This window comes from Anguilla rostrata, chromosome 10, assembly GCF_018555375.3.
Source record: "Anguilla rostrata isolate EN2019 chromosome 10, ASM1855537v3, whole genome shotgun sequence".
Lineage (NCBI taxonomy): Eukaryota > Metazoa > Chordata > Actinopteri > Anguilliformes > Anguillidae > Anguilla > Anguilla rostrata.
The window spans coordinates 30,965,235-30,988,145 of record NC_057942.1 but is presented as its reverse complement, the minus strand read 5'-3'; the positions used below and the strand labels follow the sequence as shown (position 1 = coordinate 30,988,145).

Sequence of the window (22,911 nt, the reverse complement as noted above, 5' to 3'; positions counted from 1 at the left end):
CAGGGATTGCTTCTGTGTTTGTCTCAATCCATAACAAAACACCAACTGCACTGAAATAAGGGGTTTTTTTTAGTCCTGGTGGGTAGCACAGCTCACAGTGTATTTAGATGAAGCTGCTGATTTCTCAGTAGGTTGGGTGGAAACCTTAAACTAATATTGTACTTCTTTGCCATGTGAGAGGCAATGGTCCTTTAGCGTTTCATCTTTAAAACTTCAGAATGCCAACACTGAAAAGTGTTGTTGCCATCTTGACAGCTTAAGGTAAGCTCCATTATTTGTTTATGTGTTTTTAAATGGAAATGCCTATACTGATTGTAGCAGCTAACTTGCATTATCAAGTTATTGCCAAGCTATGTACTTTGTTATGACTGTGTCCCCATTTGCCAGACAGGCATATTTATAGAAATGACGGGTCTTAGATATTTAGCCACGGGTTTTGGGCAGATTTTTAAAATGCCATTGCAATGCATTGCAATACCCATCTGTCTGAGTTAAGAAAACACTGTCCGTTTATAATGGATGTCATATTACATAATTTGAATTATTTTGGTTACCTGAACATTTCTTTAAATCCAAAAGATTACTTGACCCTCAGTGTTTTTCAGAAACGTGCCAGTACCTGTTGGAGCAGGAATGATTTGACCAGTAATAGCACAAGAGAATGGAATATGGAAGGGTTTAAAATCATAATCAGTTCTGTTTTGTTTTTGTTAAGATTTGCATTGTTTTTATGATTAATGGCTTGCCAAAGCTTTTATGGCAATTCATGCACAATTTGTTTATTTCCTGTTTAATCATATATTATGCAGATTTATGTTACCTGTCTGCATGTCACTTTGAGCATTATATATTCATAACAAAGAAACAGGGTTACATGACATTATTTTGACCGTTTAAAGTTTAGAGGATTGTCCAAACTGTCCTACTAAAACTCATCAATTCAATCTATTGAAAATCATCTCATCTGAAGGTTTCAAAAGTAGCAAAGTTTGTGCTTTTCTTAAATGACACGAGCAAAACGATAAATAAAATCAAGTTTCAAAAAAATATGTTCACTGGCTCCCATGTTTGACAAATGTGCAAGAGTGTCACTGGATTTCTAATGCTCACCTTGAGTAAATAAAAAAAAAACTTGTGATTAGAAATGGGCATGTATGTGGGCACAAACAGATTTAAAAAATGCTTAAATATTGCCAGAGGCCACACGTAACTCCACAGCCATTTAACGAATAGCTTGTGAGTGTTTAAGAGACCTCGCTATCAAAGAGGATGTCAACCTGCACTTTATAAAGAGGCCTACAGGCATGCGGTCAAACTAAATGATGGTAGTGATGAATACCTGTAATTATTCCACCATGCTCTTGACAGAGCAGGCAGGTGGTAAAAAAAAAGTAAATGGCTTCTTTCCCTAATGCCAATTTTAATTCAATGAGAAGTATGGCGGTGTCACAATGATACAGGTAAACAGGTTATTTCAGTGAACGAAAAAAATGATTTGTGACCTCTAAAATAAAAATTGTCAGCTGTGTGGTAATTATAGGTGAAAAAAACATCCCAGGATCAACAAGACTATTTTTTCCTTTTATATTATATTATATATTTTATATTAAGCAGTCAAGTTTGCAGATACAATGATAAATACACCTGTTGCTTATTTAAACAACAAGGCATTTTCAGACTTTCTTTCGGAATAGATCACTTAGAGGTTCAGGAAAAAATGTTGGTATTTACTGTAAGCAATGTCAAGTGAGTTTCATTTGCGACGGGCTTGGCAGTATCAGACTCACTCTGATTCATTACCATTTACCTGAAGCAGTAAAGATCAAAAAGTTATTCTGTTTCCTGTTTCCTGTTCTCCCAAGAATTTCATGTGTAAACAGAACAGGGTTGGGCGGAGTAAACTGGAATGAATTCTGTAGGAACCAGTGTGGAAATATTATGATATAAATCAGATACTGTAGCGACTGTGCTGACCTTGTAGTTTAATTACACATTGCCGCATAACAAAATATTAACTTAGATAAAATCCACAATTAATTTTTTTTGTAATAATGGTTTTAATAAACAATTTTTTCATGCCCCTATTAAAATTTAAATTGTGTCCAAAAAGGCAGAAAGTCTCTTTTTAATTCCTTTGTAATGCTTTTAAAAATAATAGTTATTCAGTGTTTATAAGGGAAGTTCAATCCTTCGGTCGAATAGTCATGAGTACTCACTCACTCTGACCGCAAAAGAAAACATACTGTATGTTCTCCTTAATTACAGTGCGTACATTTGCAAATCCATTTCCAAATGGCCTTTTCAGGAAACCAAAGTCTACTAACACATTAAATTCCTATCAAGACGAGATGGGATTTTGAGATTCTTCGTTCCTCCTGTATTAATGTAGGCTATGTATTTTCTCCCAGAATAAGAAATAATTTGGGTCTAAGGAAATGATGTCTTTTTTAGAAGTCCTTTATGAAGTCCTACCGTAAATGCATTTTCCACTGTTAAAAGAGTGTTGGGTATGTGTGGTGTTTTTTTTCTTCTTTTTTTTCCCCCCCTGTGTTGGATATCCGCATGCCTTCAGCAGGGCAGTAATCCTGGGTGCATGTGCTAACGCTGACAAAGGTCTGGGTGTTACTGATACCTCTCAGGGCTAAATATACCTGGGACTGACAGGGGCAGGTGGTTTGGGCACAGACAGACACTTGTGCCAAAGGATCACTGATCCTACGGGTCCCAGCTAAGTGGGGGTCGAAATCGTCCCCGCGTTCAGTGTGGAGACAGATCGGGACGCAACACAACCCAAATCGGGGGTTTCTATTCAAAGCCAGCTGGTCTGGCTTTATTGATGCAGGCCATTTCTTTTTTCTTTTTATTTTCTCGTTTCTTTTTTCTTTCCTTTCTTTCCTTTATTTTAATTCAGTATTTTTTTTTACCTGTGATTGTTTGATAAACTTGGCCCACAGCAGGTGCTGAAGGGCGTAACTTCCTGGGGAAGCACACAACGGCACTGGTGAGTTTTACGGAAAGTTTTTCTCCTCTCTCTCAGTCTCTCTTGCTTTCTCTATCTCCCTCTTTCTCCCTCTCTCCCTCTGTTTCACTCCAATGGTATTCTTCTGCTGGAGTTTGTTTTTTAGAAAACTTTTGTGCCTCATTCTGTACGTCAAAGAATAACAAACCAATGCTAGCGAAGCATGTAAGAGGCGGACGGCATCGGGCTACTTCAACGCGTCCGTTTCAGAAACGGGAACCCCGTCGGCAGAGGCCAATCGCGGCAGAGGCCGCTTTGTGAGAAACGCTGAAGCCGGCTGAAATCGATGCAAACAGCTGTTGCCAGTCACCTCTCGCGCATATCTAATGCCTCGCGGTTGCTAGGTATGGATGTCCGAGTTGGTTGACGTTCTGCCTTCAAGTGTAACTCATGCTGCGTGGCTACGTTACCAAGATAAAGGGCAGAACGTGGCGTGTTGTTATTTTTTTCACAGTCAGTTCAAGTTATCGGTTCTGTTGCGGTTAATTATTTGGAGCACCTGGCTGTGTGATGTGTGGTGCTCTCTGAGAAAAAAAATGACACCCCTTTTACATGCTCCTCTCTTCAAAAAACCTGCTCGCCCCTAAAGTACCCGCCTAATTGGCCACAGAAGGCTTCAATGCTAATTTACGTCCCACTACTTACGGATCATGTATGACATTAGGGGCTAAACCATGAAACAGAGGAAATTTGTCATTTTAAACCTGCCGAGGGAAAGGAACATTGAAACAAATTTTCTTCTGAAAACGGAATAAGGAACGCTCTCTGCTGACGGCGAATGTGCGGTAACGGAAAATGAAAATTGATTGAACGGGACAGCGTTTTGTGGGAAATACTTTCCCCCGAAACCTTTCCAGTGAAAACCTGTGCTACCGGAAAGGCCATTGGACAAGGAGCACGTCGTGTGATTTCACATCAAACCGGCGAAAGTTCTCAGTGTCGTTCTCTGGGGTAGGGTGGGGGGGGTACGTTTCGCGGAGAGAAAAAAAACAGCCATCTCGGAGGGCAACGATCGTTTTCCCCCCCCCGAGCGAGGTGGAGCCGTTCGTTCACCTCTCCTCCCTCCCTGTTCACCCGTCTCTCTGTTAAAACACTCTCTGCCCTTTTGCCTCTTGCAGCTGGATTCAGGCACGCACTGAAAACCTGGCTGTAATGAATAAATCGGGAGATTTATCCAGCAAACTCCAGCAGTGAGAGGCATTTTGGGAGAATACAGTGTGGCCAGTGGCGTTGAGATAACTGCAGTGGCACCTCCAAGTTCTGTGGCCAGAGTTTCAAACCAGAGAGACCCCAGACCCCATGATTCGCTTACTCATTATTATAACTGATATAACCTATTGGAGCCAAACCATGGGGTTAATGTTGAGTAATGGTGGCTGATGGGAAAATTTGCATTGATTATTTTTTTGAAGATTTATGTTGTTCTATGTTATGAACAATGTAGTAAATGATACATAAATAAAAGCAAAAAGCAAGTTGTTAAACAGGTTGATGGAAGTGCAAAGACCGTTATCAGCATGCAAGAATTTACAAATAATCACACTTTGAATGACAAGTGGCGAATAAAATATCTTTTCACAGTGGCTTTGATGCAGTCTGCTGGAGGCCAAACTTTTGATTCACAATTTAGTTCAGTTGTTACTTTTCATCACTAAAAACTCTTTGCCAAGTTGAACAATCACCAAAATTTATAAATAAAACATTAATTTAGAAAATGGTAATTCATGTGCTTTTCTTGTAAGTCAAAGTTAAGGTTGGTTATTGACTGAATCCTGGCCAGTATACCGGGTTATTTAAAATGTTTATTTCATTTTCCAGCTTGGTACAATGCAACTTTAAATTCAGCGCAGAGCGACAAACCTGGGCCACTCTGACCCAGTTTTCCGAAGCTTAGATTCCGCACCAGAATCTTTTGGGGGGGGGAAAAAAAAATCCATGGCTTGGGTACAAAGTGGGCACAGGAAACGTGTTGTTTTCCTTCACCGTGGGGTGGCTTCCTCCAGAGCTGTTTCCACGTTCGCCTTTGAAACGATCCGGCTTGCGATTCAGTGTTTTCAGTCCTTTCTGCCTCTCTGCATCAGAGGCTCGTAGTACATTCCCCTTCACTTCTGAGACACATTCGAGGTTTCACACCGATTGTATACTCTGCGATGACCTTTAATTAGCAAGAGTCAGCGGTAACTTTAAAAATATTACCAATCGGGACTGCTTTCATGGTCTCAAAAGGCTCAAGATATCGTATTAAAAAATAATTGGAAAGCATTGAGATGCTGTGGATCAAATAATTGTTCAGTTGCAGCCACCCTTTCTTAACTTCAGTTAACTTCAGCTCTAATAAGCTTCATTTTGTGTTAGCTTGTCCATGCTGGTGTGCTGCATAAATGCCAGTGAAATAAACATACTTTTAAAAATGAGGTAACTTAACTTAACTTTAAATGTGTTTATAGCTGTGATACAGTAGTTGCTATAGTTATGGAGTGTATGGGAGTTCCAGATGCCCACGTCTTAGGTTACACGAGCCATATTATTGTCTTTTTAAAAGTGTATTTCATATTCAAAACAAATTACCAGTGAAGCAAAACATATCAGCCGCATGGAAATAGTTACATCCCTCTCGTACAGAAAGGAAAATTATCTTCATTCTCATAAGTGCCTTCGGTGACTGTGTAACATTTTCTTCTGCTCGCGATCTCATTCCGGCGCTCCCGGTTACGGGTCGGCCTTGTTTTCTGGGCTCTGTCAGTGTGGCTACTGTGCGGAACACTGGGACAGGGGGGGAGGCTTTAGCCGCAGCCTGTCTAAAAAAACCTGACAACGCGCTGCGAAATGTTTAGGGGTTCTCATCTGGAGTTAATCTTGGGTGCCTGTCTTCTGTCTGATCTTGTTTGCATGAGGAACAAGCCGGGGACGCAGGAGAGGGTTTTATATCGCACTTCTTTCTAAGCCTGACTGGGAGAAACTCATCAGCATATTTGCATTCCATATTTTAGCGCTCATCGTTTCGGGTATATTTAGTCGGGCGGCGTAGCTGTCACGCAGTTTTATTGTTGTTTGTGTTTGCGCAGCTCTGCAGAAGCTGGCTGCGGGCGCGGTTTCGAGAACACCGCAGAGCATCTGCGTTCCCCTTTCGACTCTCATCAATAAGGCAGTGCTGATACACAGAAATATCTCCTTTGTTAAATCAACTTTTAAAAGTGTTAAATCAACTCCAACTGTGTGTATGAGAGTCATGCAGGGACGCTCAGAGTCATGCAGGTTGTCTTCTAACAGAGTCAAAAGCAAACTGTCAAAGTTGATTTTACACTGAATATTTAGAGTTAGAGTGCCAAACAAATTGCTCCCTTTGTGATTATTATTATTAGTATGATTATCATCAATAAAGCCCTGATGTATTGGGCTGCCATGCATTCTCGCCTCTAATATGCCTACAGTACACTGTAGCTCACTGCTAAATGACCCTGGGCTTTGAGAACCATTACCATAGACGGAGCATTCATACCGCAGTTTCCACCAATGGCAGCGGGGCGGGCACCGGTGAGTGACAGGCCCTGTTGACGGAGACGCCGCCGCAAAAAAAAAAAAAAAAAGCTGGCGGAATTCAGCAGCTGCGCCGCCGTCACCGGGACAGAGCGGCGACAATTTGGAGGTGAGGCACGAAGGTCCAGAATAATCTGGAGCAGGGGCGCCAAGATGTCCGTCAGGGACGTCAGGGACGGCCCCCCTCTGGAAGGGGCGAGTGGCACAGCGACACGCCGACACGCCGAGCTCTCAATTCCCACTTTAATAATGTATACGAGGGAGAATTTGCTTTCTTTACCTCCTGAACCGCAGCCAGGAGTGGCTGGGACATTGCATTACCCTGTTCCCTCGACTTCCCTCGTTCTTTTTTTCTTCTTCTTCTTCTTCTTCTTCTCCTCATCCATGTGATTTTCATCAACACAGATATAATTTCAGCCTTCTCACTTCCGACCGCCATTTTTAAAAAGAGACATGGTCAGGCTTGCTGTTTGGAGTATATGTGCACGCCACATACACAACACATGGGAGAATTTAATTTTGATCTATGGATTGAAAAAGATTTTGCCATTCCTGGAGTGCTAAAACACATTGTGATTATCCCTGACTAGGGCTAATTTATGTGGAAAACAGTTGGTAGATGATTTTTTCCTCGTCACACTCTGACATTTACCTTGGTGCTTTTCATTTCTGAAATTCTGAATTACAGCTATTTTTTTTCATCAAATGCCATTCCAGTTCACCTGCGCAAACTTTTCCGTACCACTCAGAAATGCACAGCCTCTCAGCGACGTCAAACCATGCTGACAGTCACCTGCCATTTTGAAGACTGGATAGTTGAGTATTGGTGTTATTATTTTACAAACTCCATTTAAAAAAAGCTGTAAAGATACATGCTTTAAAATCAACATGGAGCAAATACACAGAGTGAATTATTTTCAAATCTTTTAAATATTAATAATATGAACAAGTTAATAGTATTAATTTATATTAATAGTAATTTAATTTTAATTTTCAAAACTATTTTATGAATTGAGACAAAACTATGCTTGTATATGTACTACATACAAACAAAATATCCAGGGAAGCCCTGGTATACAAGTGTCATTTGCAAGCAAAAATAGAAGAATTAGGAATACTGCCCCTTTCAGCAGTTTTACTTGCAGTGTAATAATATTTTTAAACAATAATAGTTTTGCAGACAGATAAACCTGGTAATTATTGTAATGCAATATATGCACCGTGTAATCCTCATTACACAGCTATCACTGCTGGAAACTATGCCCAGGGTGTGCAGTTTTGTCCGAACTGGATAAATGTATATCCAGAAATTCTTATAAAATAGAAAGATGCTGACATAATAAAGGACTTGTGAATTACTGTAGGTAAAATGTTTTGACGGTTTTAAATATATATATATATATATATATATATATATATATATATATATATGTGTGCTGGATTTTACAAAGACTGCCATATAAACAAATAATAATAAATAACCAGAATGAACGTAAAAATTCCGTTTAGTTTTAGCTGAAATTGCGGATGACAGTCTTTGATATGAGATTCTTAGCGCAAGATAGGCTACTTCTCAGACTGAGCCCCGTGCTGTAAGCAAAGGAAAGGAGTTTCGGAACAAACACGAAAGCAGGCTTTAGAGCGCCCCAACTGGTCAAAGTCGTAAATTGTAAAAGTTCTCTACAGTGAAACCTGGAGTGAAGGGATACCTTAAAGCTTCTATCACGCAACTAATAAATAAATAAATAAATAAATAAATAAATAAATAATGCGTCCATTAACATAAAATAAAAACCCAGTTGTTTTACAGACATGCTTCACTCCTGAATACGCAAACTGTACACGAGCAGTGTGTTACGGGTACAATGTAATCACAACAGAGAAACGACGCTGTGACAGCAGTCTTGACAGGTAGGCTACAGCTCGCGGTCCAATCGGTAAGGGAGTTTTCCACAGCCCCGCTGCGGCGCTGTAACTGGAGCGAGGCGCAACAAAGGAGAGCGTGTTCAACGCCATGTGGCTCATTTATAATGAATCAAAGGTGTAGCGTTTGGCGCTGTTTGCCCAACAGAACATGCAAATGACCAAATTTGTTTTTTCTCCGGCGACGCTTCAGTCACCCCTTTAAGGAACACAGAGCCCGATAGGGGGGGAAAAAGACTCGAAACGAACGTCCTGGGAAATCCTACAGCAAGGAGAGAAAAATATTCGATGACCTTCACTGTTAGTTTATAAGCTTATTTGTAAGCGTATTTGGCCTTTATTTGTCCCGATAAGGTTAAAACACGATAATATTAAATACAGGCGATCATTTTATTCTTTGTCTCACAGAAACAAGAATCGCTCCCAAACGGATAAAAACTATTGCAGTTTTCACTGTGCAAGATGACATTTTTCATCACTTTAAGAGATTATAATGTAATGTCAAACTGGGAAAATGATTTACAATATTTGTTAAACTCTTCATGAGCTGTATGCTTTTGGACCACACTGTGCACGTAGCGTGTATTTGGAGCTAGTCTTGCACTTATTTTGGAGTCCTTCGCCACGCAAAGGTCAAGAGGGAAATCTAGAAATTCTATTCTTCTGAGTTAAACATAGTTTTCGTTTATTTTTTCTAAAATATTCGAAAATATAGACCATTTCTTTAAGTTTCACTTACATTTACAATATTTATGCTAGACAATGAAGTGTCAATGTCAATTTAGTACAAGAGGAAAAGATTAGCTGACTAAAAAAATCCTTATCATTGTAATTATACCGTCAATTTAGAGAATTTGAAAGTTGACAAAAATAATCAGTAATACGAAGGTCACTGAGCCAGTGTTTTAATGAAAGAAGCAGATATTCCACCACATCTGCATGTGTCAGTTTCCCTCCCGCATATGTCCTTCTGAATGAGTGAAGGGATAATTATACATCCCCACACGACCACAGACAGGGAGAATCTGGGTCCCGTTCCGGTGGGAGAGGACTTGGTTGGCAGGAGGAGAATCATTTACTTGGTGTGAGACAAAAGAGAAGTCTGTCTCTGCGTCACATGGTAGTGACTGCACACTAGGTGAAGCATGCAAACACCCGTGTGTGCACACTCCAAGCCTGCCAACACCCACACACACGCGCGCGTGCACACACACACTAATGCACACCTGCAGTATAGCATGCACTCATGACTTTCACCATACTGGTACAGTATATGTGCCTATAGGCAACGCTGCTTCACAAGTGCTTCACAAACGTTCTCTGATGTTCTGAGTAGTCAAATCATTTCAAATCAAGTGTGGGGGAAAAAAAACACCTGCCATAGTTTTACACTTTGGGGAATAAGGGAAAGACACAGGAAAAATACATCAAAAAATAAATAAAAGAAAAAAGATGTGGCAACGATCTCCAGTCTTAAGAAGATATTGAAATATTTACCGCTGCAGTAATTCTCAGGGGTCGGCTGACAACATTATCATCTGTGTCAAGCGCACTGTGATTTCATGTACATCATGCGATTGACAATAGATTATACGCAGCCTCCAGTCTGGCAGAGAAACATGCTTGCGTTCGTCTCCCAGGACAACAGGCCTGTCCTTCCTTCCTCACACATGCAACGCAAAAATAATACGAATATCACGCTGGAAAATATTTGCTAGTATGGGACTCATACTGGCAAATATTTTAGAATATTTTATAATGTATGGGCCATTTTGTTATTATTTAATAGATGCTCTTACACACACAGCTCTCTTTACACTGTCCATTATATACAGTTAGAATGTGTTTTTACTGAAGCATATTCAGGTGTATTCAAGTCTCCTGCTGAAGGCTGCAATAGCACTGCAGCACTTTGGAATCAAACCTGCAACCTCTAAGTTACAAGCCCAGTTCCCTAAGCATTATTCCATACTACTGCCCTGATATCAGCATTAGAGTAGAGACTTCCCTGTGATTTGCTTCTCAAGCGTTGCTTTTTTTGAAGTTGGTTTATAAGAACAGCTGACACAAAACTGTGTGTGGAAAAATACTTATGCTTAAACCCACTTACGTCGGACAGTGGTGTTGCATTTTTTTTAATTCACTGTATAAGCATTTCAGCACACAGAAATTTTTTTCCACATTTAAGTTACTGAAAAGCATCTTGACAAACACCGGGATGCCAAAAAAGTTCACTTTAGGATCTCGCTCTACATGCTTGGCAGCTTGAAGGGGAAAATGAACTGGAAAGATCGCCCTTGCGAACGCCGGCTCGGGTGCATGTGTGAGGCAGCGTGGGGGAAGGAGGGGGGGCAGTGCAGGGTGGAAATGAGGAAATGGTCAATTTGAATTAATGAGTACTTATTAAGGCTGTAACCTTCTCTATAAAATTAAAAGTGCAATGAGCCAAAAGGCATGTGTTTATAGTATTCTTAGCGCACACCCCCCCCAAATACATAAATAAATAAATAAATCACAGACTGAAGGAATGCAGCATGTATTGCTTTAAACTTAAACCTAAACCAAGGCATTGTGCCGTAAATTTAATTTTTGAAAACACTGTATTTTTAAATGTTCTGGATTCCACAGTGCGTGTGCGGATTTAAATGAATACATATCCCTTGTGCTGGTTTAAATACAAATATATTTGTGCTGCATAACTTCCAGTATTAAGAAAACAAAACAAATTCCCCAAGCTTCTGATGAAAACAAATGGTAATTAGTAATTACTTGAGTAATGCAATGTAAATGTTCTAGGATATCTACACAAGAGTACCATCTAGGAGCAGATGACCAGTGCTTTCTTGAAAACACCATTTGCAGAAAATGAACTTGCGTGTTAAAATCCCGCTGCCCAACGACACATTTTACTGTTCACAATACCGTTTCAAAGGGGTTTTGCAAAGCAACACACTGAAGAGATTGTATTCCCAAAACTGTACAGGTACACCTAGACAAGGTTCTCACAGATGAAACACAGATTCATTTTATTCAGATGAAAAATTGAAAAATCAAAAGTTGCCTACATTCTATGCAGTGTAACAGGTTACAGAACTGGGCTTTCAACTCTTGTGGTTGTAGGTTTGATTCCGAGACGTGGCACAGCACATGCACCCTAGAACAACGCATTTAACCTGATTCATTTCAGTAAAATTATCCACCTGTATGAATTGATTGTATGTAAAAATTGCTCTGAATATGAGCATCTGTTAAATGCATAGCACGTTTTGGCGCAAATACACACAATAAAATGTCCAGCATTGATTCAACTCTAAAAAAAAGTACATATGAGTCCATAGGGACCGTATGTACTCTGTAAGAGTTGATTTAACACTGAACATTTTACTGCATTGCTGTTTACTAGTTACAGCTACCATTTAAAAAAAAAATCTTCTGAAAATATTTTTTTCTGTAAAGCACTGAGCAGTATCTCAATTGTCAAGAAAAAAAAGGTATAAAAAAATAAAACGGTGACAGACTAATTGACTGCAGCTGTGCAAATGCATCTGCCCCTCTCCTTCTTTGCTGTGTGTGACCTGTCCGATCACAGCCGACCCGGGTCTTCACCAAAGTTCACCTGGGTATGGGCCCGGGCAGGTCCTGCTTGTAGAGTGCCCGATTTCTGTCAGAGAAATTTGACATGTTGTAATTAAACAGCCTTTGAAGTGGAGTATCAAAATTTTAAATGACTTGAATCAGTTCATATAATGCTATTCTTCTTGGCTCTAAACACTACTGTTGGAGCTATAAGCACTTCCGCCAGTATTTGTATATTTGTTGAGGTAATCAATTATTTTATTGATTCTTTTCTTAATCCAGCCTGGCACAAGTTTGATTTGTTTTGCTCTGTATGTGATACAGGTACATTTTTGGTCTGCTCATAAGTAGTACACCATCATCTTCCTCATCCTCATCATCATAATCTGAGCATCTCTGTCATCACCATCTGCTTCATCTTCTTATTTCTGCTTTTTTTTCCCTAGGTGCCAAACTAATACAGGAAAAAAACACCCACTTAAACCTCTGATGGCATTTCTGGTGGTACAGTGAAAGACAAGACTGGACAGGAAGCTCTGGAGCTGAAGCTTTGAACAGAAAGAAACGTGAATGTGGTGGGTAAGACCGTCTGCGCACTGCTACAATCCTCTGCGCTTCCATTCCAAACCGACGTATAGTACGGAAAAACGCAGCAACAACTTTAATATCACAACATAACTGCAGAAAAACCTGCCCTACCCTCTACCCCCATCGTATTTAATAAATAAAAAATTTACAACTATATAAAAAATGTATCGGTTTCGCTTTTGAGTGCCACTATGAAAGCGTGGTCTCTGAAGCGACAAACTGCACGTTTACTCTGCTACAGTCTTTTAGACTGTAGAGGCTACTGATCGTGGCGGTTTATGTACAAAGGAAATGCAATTAAAGATTAAAGTCTCGTGTGCCATAAAGGTGGGTATCGCCATGTACTGTAAGCAGACACGTCAGGATCCAATTACCTTCAACGTCCTGCGTCAAGCAGATTAGCTACCTTGATTAATTCATCAACACATCTAATACAATACGACATTGTATTGTACTGTATTATTGCAAGGTAGCATTCAACAAGTGGCATATAAAGTGATCAATATTCGCACCGTGGGAAGGGGTTGAATCGGTCGGCTGCGATGCGTCGCCCAAGACACCCACTAATTGCTGCCAAGAGCAATAACTTTCAGTGTGATAGGCCCACTCTAAATCGTTGTACACGAAAATGCACAATGAGGCTCGAGTAGAGTATAAAGGCCAACAAATAGCTTAACCTTTTATAGAGGTACTGTCCATCGTCAAACATAAAAATGGGTAATATTAGGAGGTCTGTTATCTGCACGATGTGTAAAGGGAGCGGATTATATACCCAAACACACTCGTTAAAAGACTCTTTAAAAGTGAATTACTCATTCATTACATCGATGTGAGTTAAGTCGTTTATCAGAAGCGATAGGACTTCTGTAGCCTACTACAGCAGGCAGGTTATGTGAAGTCCCAACACGCAAAATCCCCGCACATATCCCATATGTTATCACTTAAAAGAACACGAGCTGACTACAGTAGGCTATGTCACTTAGTTAAACAAGGCCAAATTACAGAAATAAAACAAACACAATTAAACAATAACGATCAACTGTATCAATCCAATAACCGAATTAAAGTGTAATCATTTGAGTAATCTTTTAATTGTCGCTGTAGTGCAGAATAGGACAATTAGCCTACCCTGTGCGGCATGGTCCTTGACACGGTTCTCACAGTAAGTACATCCAATCGTCCGTTTTTTAGCCCTTTACAGCCGCTTTTATTAAAATTTCGGAAACCATTGTGATAATTTAGGCGAGTGAATCTAGCCGACGTGCTGTAGCCTATCAATAGACCTCTAAGTAAATAAAAATAACGCGGCGGGACAAAGTCGTCCTTCCTGTGTTATTTTTAATCATTATTTATAACGGTCCTCGGTTTACTGTTTGAATGTACTGGATCCACTACGGAATGCGAAGCCTACAGCTAGCTAGCTTTTAAATACACATCCATCCGCTATCTTACACAAACAGTCTATACACATGACTTTATCAGCATGGGTTTGAGATAATAAAGTATTAGGGCTATGCTTCTTTCATTAAAATACTTGGGAGTTCTGAGCCCGCCCCCTTTCATGAGTAAAACTGATTATTTCTCGCTGCGCTGGAAGAGGGTGAGAGAGACTCGTTTGGGATTGTGGGAGAGAACAGGAGCAGACCTCATCATCATCGAAAGGCGTTCTCGGTTTAATCCTTTTCCCCTTTACCCCGAGACGACAAGGGAGACCGAAGCACGCTCCTCGCAATCCTTTAAAGACACTGTCGGTTTTTCATGTCATAAGACAGACCGGCTAGTTTGTGTTGCAATTTTAGAGCTACTTTTCCACGTTTGTACTACATTAGAGTTGCGCCGCTGCCTTTGTGGATCTAAAGAGAGTTTTCACCTCTTTTTGCGAAGTGCTAGCGTGCACAGAAGGCTTTCAATCGTATCATCCTGCTGGACAAGACAAGCGAAAATTGCACGTGTTAACTGACATTTACCGGGCCGATTACATGCATAATAAAGTAAGTAACGTGCTCCTATTGCAATTAATACGATGTCACAGCCAGATGTTACACGGTAGCTTGCGACAATGTCATCTTTATAAGGGAGTTCAGGGTAAAACAGCTTGACATTACCGGGTGAACTTGTGGGCTTTTCTAAAAGGTGTAACCTTATAGAAACTTGATTTGTTTGCTCTTGCTGACAGATCACTGAACGTTCCTGTGTCAAACTACATAATTGTTGAGTTGGGTGGAGAGCCAGTTTACGGGGCCGTATCCAGAATCAAGGTCTTACTCGTGGAATTGTTTGTATTCTACTGCTGCTTTGACCTTGCCTTATCTCGTTCCCACAATATCGCAACAAACTACCCATCGGGGAAAATGTCAATATGAACAAACGCATATATTATACAGTATGATCTTAGTTTTGCCGAAATGTTATTTATTTATTTACTTTTAATACTTTAAATTATGGATGTACACTTGGTAATGCTTCATTTTAGGTGAAGCAGAAGGGTAGCAAAACTCTTAAGATGTTCTGTGACTATATAATATCAGATTTTCCTGTGTTTATCATTTCCAAATGAACATCTCCACTCTTAAAAAGGTGCCGTTGAATTGCATGAAATGCACCTTACATGTAAAGGGTCACTTGAATACATACATATATATTTTTTAATAATGCCATTTCTAAACATTTGCCTAAACACTTTACATTAAGTGTCAGTCCATACTGGACACCCCATTCATTTGATCAAATAAATACAGATAATTTTTCTCAAATATTTTTACTGATATGGATATATACACAAATACTGTATTTACATTTGAGGTTGTATAAATACAGTAGTATTGTATTTATATTGTATCAATACTGTAGAAATACTGACAGCTCAACCTATGCCACCACGTTCCTTTTAAATTAAACAGAACTGGATATTACTTTGGCTGCCGAATTTATTTACCTGAATGCTTGTGATATCAGAGATGAAAAAGTCAAGTGCCTTTTTTGTCTTGCGGTCCTACTAAAATGAGCGTGATTTTTTTGACGCATGGCAACTCTTCTACAATTGTGCCGAAGAGGGTAACTCTGTTTTACTGATGGTCTGTGCAGACCAGCTGTTGGTGGGCACAACAGATACAATTGAAAGTACTCAAGTCGCTCAGCTTTCTTTCTTGTTATACACAGGAGTCGAGGTGGCCAATGTGTCTCATTATGCCAGACTGAAATCTTGACTGGTAATGTTGTTGCTGGCACAAAGCAGACGGTATTGTGGTCGCAGAGTAAAGATGTTTATTTGGATCATAATAGCTGCATTGCCTGGAGGTTTTGGCATGGCAGCTCAAACACAAAGCACCTGTGAGCCAATCTTCTCGATTGACTTCTTACTGATTCCAGTCATGCCTGCTTCAGAAAAAAAACGTCTCCAGTGTAGTGTATTCTACTGTACCGAACATTGTTTCCTTACACTTGCTTTTGTGTAAGCCAAAGAAAAACAAAGCACTTTTTAGGCAGAGCGAGAAAGAGAGAAATAGAGAGAGTGAAAACTCTCCTACCGGTTCTATTACCAAAATAAAATATAAGTGGTATAAAGATTTAATATATTTATTTATTATACAAGGAGCCAGTACAGTATACTCATTTCAATTTGTTCTTCATATGTAAGGAGTTTAACAATTCTAGATTTTTTTTCCAGGGGAAAAAAGCATATTGGGTTCAAAAAGTAACGCAAAATGAAAAATGAATAATTTAGTGACTAATATTTAATATTAGACTTTTTTAAGACCGGAGTACAGTAAGTTTGAGAGCCAGAATTTCCTGAGCAAATTGAGGATTATATATATTTATTTTTTTAGCACATTAAAGAAAATCTCTTATTATCATTTTATATATTGAATATGTGAGAATTCTGTATCATAACAAAAAAACAGCACGTCCTTTAAAAAAGTGATTCACACTAATATTATGAAACTAGCCTTTACAAACTCACAGGCTTTTAAATGCTTTTTGTTATTATTTTTACTCACGGTCAGTATCTTAAATAATAAATTAGTTTTGCTATTCTCCTAAATTTTGCATGGAGCATGTTTATGATGACTAGCTTCGGTATTCGTGCTTAAATTACCTAACCTTCCAAAGTTTCTTTCCTGCTGTTATGACATCAAAGTGGGCTTCATCGTGGAGTTATAAAATCAAACACAATACGCTTTTAAAGATAAATAGCCATTTAAGTTGTTTTGTTTGGAAGCGGCCTGTTTCTGCAGCGGGGATTCGCTTGCAGTTAATCTGCTTAGATTAGAGGTGAACGTGCTGCGTGCGGACGGGTGATTACTCGCGAGCCCTCGGCTAAGGGCTGCGAGCTTAGAGTAGCTACCGGCAGCGCGCGCCATGCCGCTCGCGCTCCTGTTGCCGGGGACCTGTCATCTCCGGGTAATCACCGTGGATTGCCCCGGCCGATTCACAAAACCGACAGGGAGGACGCACGAAAAAAAAAAAGAAAGGAGGATTATAGGGCGGTTCACGTGTCGGCCTGATAGGCCCGGGCCCCTTGAGGTAAGCGTTTTGGGGCGCGGTGCGCGACACCCCCCCCCCGGAGCCTGGCGGGCTTTCACAATGGGAGCTCCGGCACCGTCTAGCGTAGCTCCAGATTAACCCCCCACCCCCATCCCCTCAACGCCCCTACTGCAGATCACCCTCTTTGCAAGTGGAGAGATGAGTGCGGGAATCTGAAAAGGGGGGGATGAGGGGCTCTTGTGCGCGCCGGTTTAAAACGTCTGTCTGAGCCTACTTTTTGACCCTCTGCCCATACACTATCTGCCCCCTCATGTGGCGTCACACTTTGTGAATCATCTCCCTCGATACTGGCTACCGTTATAGTTCTCCATTATCTGACAGGATTTTGCCAATGATTTGTTATCGGTGTGCTTTTATATGAGAGTAAATACGGTTTTATTATCACTAAAGGGGAAATACTGCTCATTGGAATTACATAAGACAAATATAATTTCTCAGAAAAGTCTCGACAATCTGAAACACGTAGACACATACTTTTGTTTAAATTAGGCTTTTAATGCCTGTGTATATTGTACTGTGGAAGCCAGCTTAGTCATAGTTGTAAAATACTGGGGAAAAATGTGTGGTTTTCTCCATTAAAAAAAAAAAAAAAAATTAAATGCTTTCATTTGCAGATCTCTGATCGGCAAGATCAGCAAATAGATGCAGAAGAAAGTGAGCATTGTTCCTTTTTTTTGCTCCTCAAAATGTGTATGGCACATTTCACCTCCTGGAGAAAAAAAAAGTGCAGGAGCTATGCTTTACTTACTTTCCTATAGTTAAACGATTCCTCTCAGATATATCCTTTGTTGTGTATTATATGTGGGACCACCTTAAACCCACTATTATTTGAACTTACATTTTCTGCAGTTTTGTCTGTTGATTTTAAGTATATTTCAGAATTTGGTAGTGTGCACAGCAGCATCTGTACTCTGTATTTGTATTGCACTGTCCCACCAGATGTTAATAATTTAATTTTATATGTAGTGAGCTTCATAGGATTTTAATTTACCAGCTTCACGGCAGGTGTTGGATCTGCTTCTGTAATTGTAAGAAAGTTCTTAGTCGGCCCTGTTATTGACATGGTTACCGTGGTGAAACCCCGGTTCTTGTGACGTATATGTTTCTGGATTAAAACTAAAGTGAGCAACGATGACTTCAATGTTTGCGGAGAACACTTTCTGAGAGATACAGTTTTTGCCTTTACTTTACATCTAAAAACTCCGAATTGGGACCACATCGTCACAATGACTTCATTTTTAAAGCTGCAGTTATTAAAATAAACAAACAATAAGACTCAAACAACTCTTTGTTGTTTATGCATAGCTAATGGTTTATTTGTATAGATACTCGTGCGGGTCCTGGTTAGCATAACAACACAAACTCTGCAATCTCTATCTAGTAATTAACAGTGACGTTCAGTAACTTTTTATTCTGCCTCTAAGTGGGGAGGGATGTGTAGGTTTTATTCACAGGGGTACATGCGATCACAGTGGAATACATCTGGCTTTGATGTTTAATTGTAATTGTAAAATACATTTTAAAATATCTCTGCATAAAATCTAATGCTACCAATATGGTGGGTGGGTGGGCGTGTGTGTGTGCACACATTTTGTTTTAGTTTTCTTTTCCTTTTTCAGAAGGGGAAAAGGATACTAAGTCTTGTAATGTGCTGCAGTCTGGCAGAACTGGTTGAAAGAACCTGTATCACGCAGCTAGGAAAGTCAGTCAGGCAGTCAGTCAGGCAGCCTGAGAGAAGAGAAGAAAGAGAGAAAGACAGACAGACAGACAGACTGACAGGCTCGCAGGGCTGGGCCTCGTTAACCTCTCTCCCAAAGTGAGAAGCGGTGTGTCACAAACAGCTGAAAAAGGTGAAGGAGGCGCCTGTGAGGGCCAAAGCTGGAGACCTGGGTGGTCCGGAGTGGCAGACCTCTTGGCTGGCCGCTGTTGGTTTATATCTTCAGCTGTAGCCCTGGCCAAGAGACATCAAGAAAAAAAAAAGAAAATGGCCCCCACGTCTGGATGAGAATTTAGACTGGATTTCCTCATGGGATTATTTCTGAGCAAGGGATGGAGAGAGTGTAGAAAATTGGCGAGGGAGGCTAGCGTGAAAGTGTGTCGTACCGACGAGGCGTCCGTCTCTTCTGCCGACGCCATAGCTCGGTCTTGCACTGTGAACTTAAAAAGAAAAAAAAAAATAGCCTCCTCAGAAATAAACTGCTTTCGCTTTTAATTTGAAACGATCTGCGCGGTCCACGCACGCATGTAGCATGTCAGAGACAGTCAGTGCTGGGTAATTACAGACCGGCTTTCATGGCCGTGTGTGTTTGTTGGCTTTATTTTCGGCAGTCCTCCGGTGAAGGTTTTTTCCCTCAATTTAAGTCTCCGCGCTGATAAAGGCCAGAAACGTACTACTCGGATTGAACCCCGGTCAAACAGAAATCTGAACCTTCAAGGCTCTTTACTTGATTAAAAAATGCGGAGTGTTAAAATAGTTTGGAATTAAATGGGAGTTTTTGGCTGGGAGGGGGTGCGCGGACTGACTGGGTTGGAGAATATTTGCGTTTTGTTCATTCGACGCTGTGTAAATTTTGGGGGGGGGTGGGGGGTTGGGGGTAAGTCGTGATGAAACGGAAGGGCCTGCCCGTGCCCTTTTTGGTGTGGTGAGAGTGCGCGTGGGGGGTCCCGCTCGTCCACTTCTCCAGACCTGTCCGCAGGCCGGCTGGACACTAGCCCAAAAAAGCTCAAGTATTTTCCAGCCGGCGTAATTCATCTCTGTCGCTGGGGCAACGCGGCCGATTCCCTCAGTAACATCTTCCAGCCAGGCAGCTGAGGACAGAGAGGCTTCTGTGCGGAGCTGCAGGTAGCATCAATCTGAACACTCTCTGCCCGAGTGTGTATTAAAGAGGGTATTTTTAGTAGTTCCTGTGTTCACAATGGAGAAGGAGGTGAGGTCATTCAGGCCCACACCAATGTATTTCGAGACATGCTCTCCATTTAAAAAAAAAGAAAAAAAAAAAAAAAATGGCTATGGCTTTTGTTTGTATTATTTATTTATTTTTTTGCAGTGTAGTAAGTAAATAAAAACACTCCAGGGAAGCCCTTTCGTTTGTAGTTGCCGTTTTGTGTTTGTGTCAGAACATGGCAAACAAAAGCACAAAAGCAATTTTCTCTATTGTTTTTGTTTTGCGTTATGAACGAAACCCACGGCCCTGTCACAGCAGGCAGACCCTGTAGGAAGTTGTTTGTGAGGCCTGTCCTCCGCAACTCAGAATAACATCTACGCAAAAAAAAATGCAACGATACAAATGGGGAAAATACTGACGCAGGGCGATTTCGAGCAGGTTTCTCTGCCCCCTTTAACAGCGTACGCGGTGGGTGTCCTGCCAAACAGGCGCTAAGTGTGTTTTTTGTTTTTTTCTCCCTCGGCCCTGTCATCTGTCCTTTTCCCAGCTGACGCTGAGAGCCTGCTTTCTCGTTTCAAACGGCGTTCAGCCCGTGGAAACGCACGTGTCAGAAAGGGTGGTGGTTCTCGTCACTCCCGCTTAAGAGCGAGTCAGCGTCCGTTTGACGGAACGGCTTCATCTGTGCGCCACGGTTCTGGGGGTGGGGGTGGAGGGGTGGGTACTTAACCCCTTATTGTCCGTCTTAATCCTTTAAGGTGTAAGATCACAAATACGCGATTAGAATGTTCTTAACTGAACACTGTAACACTGATGTAACGATCACTACTGGCGACTGACTAAAATAAAAAATAAAAAAAACATTTTTTTTAAAAAGACATTCCAAAAAGTCTACTCTTGAAATGGCTTCCACCTTTCTGTCTCGCTTTTGTAGCGCTGCCTGTTTACTGTGTGTAACCGAGCTACGCTCGCGTCACAGATTCATCTTGAGCGTGACAGGCGGGGAGATCTCCATATGAAAAAGAGGTTAGATTTCTACCGATCTGAAAGGTGTCATCTACTTTGCGCTCGCGCTTGCAGACAGTCGCCGCCGCGCGCTTCAGTCGGCTTCACAAGCCTTTTTCGATGAATAAATACAGACGCAATCCAGTCAGCTTTTTTTGTGCCTGCCAGAAAACAAAAACATTACAAAATATTACATTTTTAAAGACATTCAATTGGATGTAAAGACAGTAAAAAAAGAATGATGCACATAATTATGCATTCTAATATTTTGTTTAAATATTGCTTTGATAATACATTTTGTAAAGTACTTATAATTTGCATGGTTAATCAGAAACCTATTGTTTCATTTTTCTGAGTGACAATAACGGGTTCTTTACAATGTGACAAGCGGTAATGTGACTCTGAATGTGTTTTTGTTACGGATATGTTGTTCTCCAGCTTAGCGCAAAACAATATAAAGGATTGATCTCATTGTTTGCTGAGCATGTGCATTATCAGTGATGGTGACCTGAGGTAAACCTGGACCATAGCCATTCCATATGCATGAGCAGTATACTCTGCTCTTCTTTAAGAGAGTGTAGGAATTCTCTTTCCCTCCCTCCCTCCCTCACACCCTGTCCTAACATCTATCAATCTATCTTTATATCCCTCCCTCTCCCTATACGTTCGTCAATTAAATTTTTACATGAAAAAATTGAGAGGGGGGTCAAATTGGTCCTTGAAAATGGCTGAATAAAACCATTTTACCAGATTGGGCCTTGTGTACGTAGTGTGTGTATGTACTTGCGTGTATTTTAATGGTTGAAATTTGTGTTGTCTCCACCTTTTCCATTCCCCCTGTGTGCCGACCACATCACACGGGCCAGAAGAAGCAGGCGACCGCAGTCACTGAGGGCAAACGGGCTATTAAAGATTTTATTTTCTTTTTGAAGGTTTTCTGTTTTTTTTTTTTTTTTAGTCATACTTCACAGATGCACCGTCTAGAAAAGAGAGAGAGAGAGAGAGAGAAAGAGACAGAGAGAGAGAGAGATAGAGAGCAAGAGAGAGAGAGAGAGAGAGGAAGTAAGAGAGGGAGAGAGAAACGAAAGAAATGCGAGAAATGAAATTTGCGGTAGCGCGCTGCATGTATAATTAATAAAGGCGCTGTGTTTGAAACTTCAGACCCGGTCCGCGCTTCAGGGCTCGCCGGATTGGGAGGTTGCGCCTTTCCTTGGCATCCTGGCGAAGCTCAATGGAAAAGCAAATAAGCTTGTCTGGGCGTGTGAGTGACAGGTTGGCAGTGGGCAGCGATGGGGGGTGAGCTCTCTGTGACTGTCTGCAGCCCCTCCAAGGCCATTTGGCCTTCATCCTACACTTCCTAAAAAGTGTCCTGACAGAAATGGCTTAGCAAGATTGATTTTTGTGTCTCTGTGTGATTGTCTGAGTATGTGTGTGTGTGTGTGTGTGTGTGTTGGGTTGTGTTGTGTTTGCCTCTGTGTGCGCGTGTCTGCATGTTGTTTGTGTGCGTTTGTATTTGTCTGTTTGTGTTGGAGGGGCTGGGGGACGAGGGCTGTGTGTGTGTGTGTGTGTGTGGGGGGGAGGGATGGGGGTCGGTGAGTGTGTGGAGGGGGCTTGTGTGTGTGCATGTGTGTTGGGGGTGGGGGCAGGGGCGGATGTGAGTGTGTGTGTGTGTGTGTGTGTGTGCATGTGTTTGGGGGGGCAGGGATGGGTGTGTGTGTCTGTTTGTGTGGGGGGGCAGGGGGATGGGGGCTGTGTGTGTGTGTGTGTGTGTGTGTGGGTGGGGAGGGGGCGGTTGTGGCGGTATATTTGCCTCTGTGTGTGTGTGTGTGTGTGTGT

At 41.1% G+C, this 22,911-nt stretch overlaps 1 protein-coding gene and 1 long non-coding RNA gene across 12 annotated transcripts in view; one reads left to right on the top strand and one right to left on the bottom strand.

Annotated features, from left to right (window-relative positions):
* Positions 1 to 2,721: 2,721 nt before the first annotated feature.
* mef2cb (myocyte enhancer factor 2cb) overlaps positions 2,722 to 22,911 on the top strand; it is an 83,320-nt gene continuing 63,130 nt past the window's right edge. For 3 of the 11 annotated variants that reach the window (XM_064296502.1, XM_064296501.1, XM_064296506.1), the window contains exon 1: positions 14,269 to 14,634. The gene's annotated coding sequence lies outside the window, so the exon portion shown is untranslated. Of the gene's footprint in view, positions 3,002 to 12,501; positions 12,631 to 14,266; positions 14,635 to 22,911 lie in introns of those variants that run through there. The other 8 variants (XM_064296507.1, XM_064296508.1, XM_064296499.1 and 5 more) reach the window with 7 other exon arrangements.
* LOC135233198 (uncharacterized) lies at positions 9,369 to 14,254 on the bottom strand. Its single transcript, XR_010323783.1, has 2 exons — positions 13,772 to 14,254; positions 9,369 to 12,140 (listed from the first exon to the last, which is right to left on the bottom strand). It is a non-coding gene; the product is annotated as an uncharacterized LOC135233198 (long non-coding RNA).